Raw genomic sequence first — 7,424 nt, 5'->3', positions numbered from 1 at the left:
TAAAGCAACACATATCATTAACCTTTTCACATCCATAATGATGCAGCATAAGTAATTAGCATTTAAGCTGGCTATTAGCGCAAGAAAATAATTTTCTGTAGTTTTATCCGCCTTAGTTTGCTCTAATACATGTTCAGCCTGCCGTGATAAAGCTTTGACCTGCCCCCAAGTTATGGCAGTGTTAGGTGTGCCACGCTTTCGGGCCTTGTCAATCTTGTCCACCCTATCTGTCAGGGTTAGACTGAAGTCCGGAATGGGATTCTTTAGCCCCTGATGCCAGGCCATCTCTCCACGGCTTCACAAAGCGAGCGGGAACCCACACAGGGCCGGTTTCAGTTGACACTGCTGCGTAGCCCCGGCCCCAGGTGATGAGTGGCACAGGCAGGCTCCACTCTGGTCCTGGCAACTTGCGATATATCACCTTTGGCGCCGGAAGGGGCTCGGTCTGTCTATAATGGCGCTGGGCTCTAGATAAAAACTGATTATTAAACAAAGTTAAATTCAAATGATTCAGAGTAAACAAGACACGAGCCAGCCATTCTTCCTTATCTGGCAAGGATAGGGGCACTCCTCCTTTTTGTTTTTGTTTAGTAAGGGCCTCCTTTAGGGTGCGGTTAGCCCGCTCAACAATGGCCTGACCCCGGGAATTATAAGGAATGCCGAATTTGTGGAGAATGCCCCACTGGGCACAAAATGCGGCCATGGCGGAGGAACAGTAAGCAGGGCCATTGTCGGTTTTTAACTCAGTGGGGCTGCCCATTACCGCAAAACTGCGAATCAAGTGATTGCAAACATGTTTGGTAGCCTCCCCTTTTTTGGGCAGTTACCCAAGTGTAACCAGAAAATGTGTCGATGACAACGTGCAGGTATTTCCAAGGGGAGAAGGGGGGAAAAAGGGTGACATCCATCTGCCAAAGTTGATTGGCTCCGAGACCACGGGGATTTACCCCTATGGGAGGACCCTGTGGGTTAAGGGTACATTGAGGGCATTGTTGAACAATACCTCGAGCATCAGATAGAGGGATCTGAAATTGTTTAGCCAATGCCTTGGCATTTTGATGGTGTAGGGCATGACTTTCTATAGGGGTACAAGGGAATGCCCTGAGTTGGGCATCCGCCTGGGCATTGCCTTCTGTCAACATGCCAGGGAAAGGTTGGTGGCTTCGAATATGAGCAATAAAAAACTGATCGGTACGGGAATGAATGAGATGTTGCAATGCTAAAAACAAAGCTAGCAAATTTTTATCTAGCGCTGGTGATACATAGCTACCACTAATATTTGAAACAACATTGGCTACATATAAACTGTCAGTGATAATATTAAACGGTTGCATAGAAAAACGATTAAAGGCTAAAATTACTGCAGCCAGCTCAGCACGCTGGGCGGAGCTTTGGGGTAGGGTAAACAGAGAACACCAGTGGGTAGTAGATGGGTCACGCCAAGAGAGAACCCCACGGTTTGGACTCCCGCCCGTAAATACTGTAAGCACATCTGGCAGCGGGGTTGGGGAGAGTAAATAGCAAAAGTTAAGGGGTAATCGCTGCTTCATGCTGAAACGGGGGTCCTTCAAAGTGTGACAGGAGAAGACCCCAGTAAAGGCTGAGCATGCACACTGAACCTCGGGGTTAGTTTCACAAAGAGTTTGCCATAAATGCAAAGGGATCAGAAGTACTATTTCAACGGGATCAATGCCTAAAAGGACCCACGCTCGCTGGCGTCCCTTGGTGATAAGGGAGGCAAGCATGGAGGGAAGGGGAGTAAGGGTGTTTGCCGGGGTATGGGCGAGATAAAGCCATTCAAGGATTCGTACCGTCCCAGCCTCGGGTGCTTGAAAGAGGGCGGCACAAGGCTGGGTCACCCCTTGAAGACAAGCGAGACGTGGAGGCTCGTTATCCACGGCACGATCCACCCAAACCTTTGCGAGAGATTGATTTACCTGCTCAATGGCATCTAATTGTGTTTTTGTGAGAGAAATGATATCGGAGGGGTGACGCCCCTGCCGAAGAGCATCAAATAATGGACTTAACATGTTAGTATCAAGGCGATAATAGGGACGTACCCAATTAATAATGCCCAGGACTTGTTGAAGGGTGACGTAATTAATGTTGGTTTTCAAGGCAATTTGCGGGATAATCTGAATGGAATAAGCGGCCATCATTTTATGTCCCAGATAAAGGAAGGGCTCTATACATTGTACCTTTTCTGGGGCTATTTGAAGGCCGTATTCCTGGAGCATATTTTGCAGGTCAGTTTGCCATGAAGGAGGGAGTTCTGGCCCTGCTATGAGGATATCATCCATATAATGGTAAACCTTAAGCATAGGGTACCGTTTGCGAAAGGGTAAGAGAGACTGATTCACATAATACTGACAGAGGGTGGGGCTGTTTAGCATACCCTGGGGAAGAACCTTCCAATGGTAGCGTTCTGTTGGCTGACTATTATTCAAAACAGAGATAGTAAAGGCAAAGTACTTTCGATCACGGGGGAGGAGAGGGATAGAGAAAAAACAATCCTTAAGATCGATTACTGCTAACTGATAATCATGTGGTATAACATTCGGATTCGGGGGTCCCACATTGAAGGGCTCCCATAGGTTCCATAATTTTGTTTATAGCTCGGAGATCATGTAATAATCGCCAGCGTCCAGATTTTTTCTTAATAACAAAGATTGGAGTATTATATGGGCTAGTAGTAGGCTCAATATGTCCCTCGGTTAATTGTTCCTGAACTAATTCCTTAAGGGCTATTAATTTTTCCTGAGGGAGTGGCCATTGCTCAACCCACACTGGGACATGGGTTTTCCATTCCAGGGGGAGGGCAGTGTGTAAAAAGCACTGACGTGTCATGGCACCACTAGGGAGGCTCCCAGCTGAGACAATAGGTCTCGCCCCCAGAGATTAATGTCAATTGGCAAAATGCACGGACGAATTTTTGCAACCTCTCGCCCTTCCTCACTATCCCATACTGAGAGCCAATTGGTGCTTTGTCGGGAAGATTGCGGGCCTCCCACTCCCCAAACAGAGGGGGAAACTTCGGAAGGCCAGGAAGGGTCCCAATGCTTTTGTGCAACTACTGAAACATCCGCTCCAGTGTCTAGCAACCCATAGAGCTCCTTACCATTGATGATATACTTACGGGTCGGTTTGTGGGTTCGGATGTGTTGTAATACTGCAGCAATCTGTGGATGAAAAAGGAGACCTTGCTCCAGATTAACGCGAGTAGAACCAAATCCGCCGGCACGACTCGCTTGGCTGGGTCCGGCCGGCGCTGTGTAAGGTAAGATTAGCAGTTGAGCCCAAGAATCTCCCGCCTTTAGCTGAAGGGGAAGATGACTCCAAATTTGAACATAAATAACTCCGGTGTAATCAGAATCGATAACTCCGGGCACAATCATAATAGACTGACTACTGGCAGAAGAACGAGGCAAAATTAACCCAAATGTGTCTGGGGGAAGCGGACCAGAAAGCTGCGTAGGCATGAGGAGTACGTCACCAGGGAGAGGGGATTGCATATCTACTGCATTAATAAGATCCAAACCAGCACTGCCTTTTGTGGCTGGTCGAGCAGCTGTGGCAGGCAAAGCTCCCTCCTTTAAACCGGGGCTGGAGGGGGGCCCGGTCGAAAGTTTCCCGAATTATCTGGGGTTGAGGAGCGACATTGATTAGCCCAATGATATCCTTTATTACATTTTGGGCACTTTTTAGAAGGACGGCCCCCGGTGGTGTTAGTTCCGCCCTTATGAGCACCACCTCCTGGGGCCCGGCACTCCTTTTTGAAGTGTCCAGGTCGCTGGCAGTTAAAGCAGTTACCTGTAGGTTTGTTACCTTGACGGATTGCTCCCGCCAACAGTGCCATAGCGTGGGTCTGAGTGCCCACTTCGGCACATGCCTGCAACATGTCAGCGAGTGTGTAATTAGGGCGGTGAATGATAGTTTGGAGAATTTTCCGACAGTCAGCATTGGACTGCTCATACGCTAAGCGTAAAAGGAGTTCCGTCTGAGCGTCCGGATTGTCAATTTGGCGTTGAACAGCCTCCTTGAGGCGATCAACGAAATGATGATAAGGTTCAGTAGCTTGTTGTTTAACATTTGTGAATGATCGAAGGGGCTTGCCAGAGGCTGGAACGCGCCGAAAGGCTCTCTGAATGCACATTGCCGTGCGGTGAAAAGATTCCATGGGCAATATAGATTGTTGCTCCATGGTGGCAAAAGCTCCTGTCCCATATATTTGCTCAGCAGTATTCTGCGCGTTACCGAGTGCTAGGGCTGCCAACCTAAACTCATTATCCCATACCACGTACTGTGCAGGGGAAAGGATCATACGAAATAGATGTTTCCAGTCCTCCGGGATCATAGTATAACTATTAGCGATCCCTTCTATCATACCCGGCACATAAGTGGAACGCAGCCCAGTCTCACGTACCGCTTTGTTAAGCTCCCGAAGAATTGAATACGGAAGGGTGGAGTGCCTAGCTACCACCTCACCTGCCTCATTGGGAGGGTCATAAGACAGGGGAAACATCAAAGGGATTTCTCCCTCCCATTCTTCCAATAAGGGGTCCTGCCCGCTCGCCCGCACCGCTGCAAGGGCGGCACAGACAGCACCCTGATGAAGGGACTTCTGCCCCAGGGTGTCCACCACTGGTGTAGAAGTTTTTGGTGCTAAAAAAGGGGCTGGTGGGAGCACTCGGGGATAGGCGGGAGGTGCCTCTACCGAGAGCAAGGGAGGTGCGGAGGGGGACGCCTCTTTTCGTAATCTCCCCACCGCAGCTGAACAGTGCTGCCACAACAGAATATGTTGGATCTCGGCTCGAGGTTCCCTAAACAATGCCTCTCCGATCTTTATCCAATCGGAGTGATCTAGGGAGCCTCGGTTCGAGTACCATGGGCACTTATACTCAATCACTCGGAGCAATTCCTCCAAGTGCCGTAACGATACTGCAGTACACCCGTCCTGTTTGATAAGCTTCAATAATTCTTTTGCATGATCTTTTTGCTCAATGGATAAATCCCCCCCCATTACTCACGAGGGAGCGCGTTGCGCTGTGGTGCACCAAGGCTAAGCCAGCCGATGAGTCGGGGGTCCTGTGTCTGGATCACGTCGGGGTCACCAGATGTTGTATCGGGAAACAGAGATGAGACAGAGCTGCAGTGAGGCGTCTCTGGATAGTCCCAGACCGCTGTTTTTATTCTCTCTCTTACAGACCGGTTACTCAGTATTACATGATTGACATCACACAGGTTACTTATTACTATATGATTGATACACCTGTTTACTTCATTCTGATTGATTAAGGCTGGTTTCCCTCACCGGGCCATTGTCTTGTGTGACTAGGCTAGCATAGCAGAAAGTGCATAATATACTGTGCTAATAACATGGTTCAGTGCAGGGACAGCGTGGTTTGCCAACATCTGTACCTACACTGTACCTACAGTTCACCCTGTTACCACTTGGTACCTCTTTTCCCATCATCTTAGGGCATCGGGTTATTCCTCGGCCATTTACTTCTGTCAGCATTTCTTAGCTCCAAGGCCTAAAATAGCGAAGCTAAAATCTTGCAGGTCTCAGCCTACAGGCCTTGCCTGTCAGCCCTATTTACGTAGATACCTAATACATGATTATTCTCGCTACAGACTGATCAATCGATTCTCTATTTAGCACACAGTGATTCCATGTGACATAACATGTTAGTTATTTTATAACACCACACAATAAATGAACAGTAAACTAAAATCACTGGCTGCCATTCCCACCCTTACTCCTACGCTGCTGCTGTATCCTGTGGTGCCCGGCGCTCTGCCTGCAGCTCAAGCCGGGCTTTGCGCTCTCACACGGGGGCTCCATCTTGCCGGAGCCCCAGATACCCTGTGGCCGCTCCTGGCTCACCAGGGGCCATTTCAGATTTTGGGGCGGGGGCAACTTTAACTGTGATTCCAGGGGCTACTGAGGCACCTGAAAACTGTAGGGTTTTTTTGCAGAAAATAACTTAGAAATTCACTGACGAGCTCTGTATCTAATTGTTATATAAAGAAAGATAAATATATACTGACTCCAATTACAGCCACATATTCAATTTAAAATGTAAATTTAGAACAATCAGGAGATAATAGAGTAGTAATAACTTTATACCTTTATTCATCGTACAAGTTTTGACAAGTTTCCTTGTCCGTCCCCCCCTTTTTGCCTTATCTCCCACCCACTAGAATAATTTTTAGACATTTGTCATCAGTCATTTTGAAATTGCATTTAATGTATCCTTATTGGCTACATTAGCAACTGTCGCTTTCATGCCTTTTCCTCATTTTAAGAGGAAAATATGCCACCTATAGAATTCTAAATTGAGTAAATAGGTGTGTGACCGATGCATGGCTTGTGTGACAGTCAGATGAGCTCCTGTTTTGATAGGAGAGAGTATAACGTTGTCATTCAGGAGCCCAAAGGTGAAAGGAGAACAGAGCCATGTGAGACGAGGAGAGGAATGGGGGAGTAGCTAATTCTGGGGTGCCAGGACATGGGGAGGGTGTGTGCAGGGTTAGAGCTAAGAAGCAGCAGGGAGAGAGGAGGTTGTGAGAGACGAGGAGGGAACACAGGAATCTCCCAAGGTGCCGGGAGGTGGTGCTGGCTGAGAGTAATGGGAAGAAGGAGAGGGGAGTGTGGGGGAAGGGCACCCAGGAAGTGGGCTGGGTGAGTCAGTGGGAGGGAGGAGAGGTTTGGGGATCTAGAGCTGTGGGGGATCCCAGACCTTTAACCCTGAACCCCTCCTATTCTGACTGACAACTGGCAGCAGGTCCGTCCCCGATCTCACTTTCCCCTGAGAGTTATGGTGCAATGAGGACCCAGAACTGATGCCTTCCTCTCTTCTCTGTGGAAGGGTTTGGGGAAAATCAGCACCTGATAGGTTTGATCTCTCCCACATATATTTTGGTTTGTTCATCCCTTTTTCCATTCCTCTCTCTGACATTTCCTTTTTCTCAGGCACAGGGAGTGACCTATGTCTGGATTCTCTCTGTCTCCCATCAGGTGATGGGCTGGTGAGTGAGAATGGGTGAGGAGAAACCCCAACAGGAAGATGCTGAGCAAGGAGAACCACATGGAACGTTATCAGGAAGATCCAAGAAAAAGCAAAAGCCTGTGAGACTCTGCACAGGGCAGAGGAGAACTTCAGTAGCCACTCAGACCTTATTACCCATGAGAGAATCAACTTGGAAGACACATGCTACACATGCCATGAGTGTGGGAAAAGCTTCAATCGAAGCTCAAACCTTATTACACATCAGAGACTCCACACAGGAGAAATGCCCTACACATGCTCTGACTGTGGGAAAAACTTCCATCTGAGCTCAACCCTTCTCACACATGGTAGAATCCATACAGGAGAGGCGCCCTACACATGCTCTGAGCAGAGACCTAGCGAGCACCCTCC

General features: G+C 48.4%; 1 long non-coding RNA gene across 1 annotated transcript; it reads right to left on the bottom strand.

The window, feature by feature from the left end:
• Positions 1-273: 273 nt before the first annotated feature.
• LOC123358361 lies at positions 274-5,157 on the bottom strand. Its single transcript, XR_006575716.1, has 3 exons — positions 5,028-5,157; positions 3,137-3,179; positions 274-478 (listed from the first exon to the last, which is right to left on the bottom strand). It is a non-coding gene; the product is annotated as an uncharacterized LOC123358361 (long non-coding RNA).
• Positions 5,158-7,424: the final 2,267 nt, after the last annotated feature.

Source organism: Mauremys mutica, unplaced genomic scaffold (genome assembly GCF_020497125.1).
Source record: "Mauremys mutica isolate MM-2020 ecotype Southern unplaced genomic scaffold, ASM2049712v1 Super-Scaffold_100046, whole genome shotgun sequence".
In the NCBI taxonomy this organism is placed as follows: domain Eukaryota; kingdom Metazoa; phylum Chordata; order Testudines; family Geoemydidae; genus Mauremys; species Mauremys mutica.
Note: the sequence above shows the minus strand (reverse complement) of the source record. Positions and strands in the feature narration are given on the sequence as shown.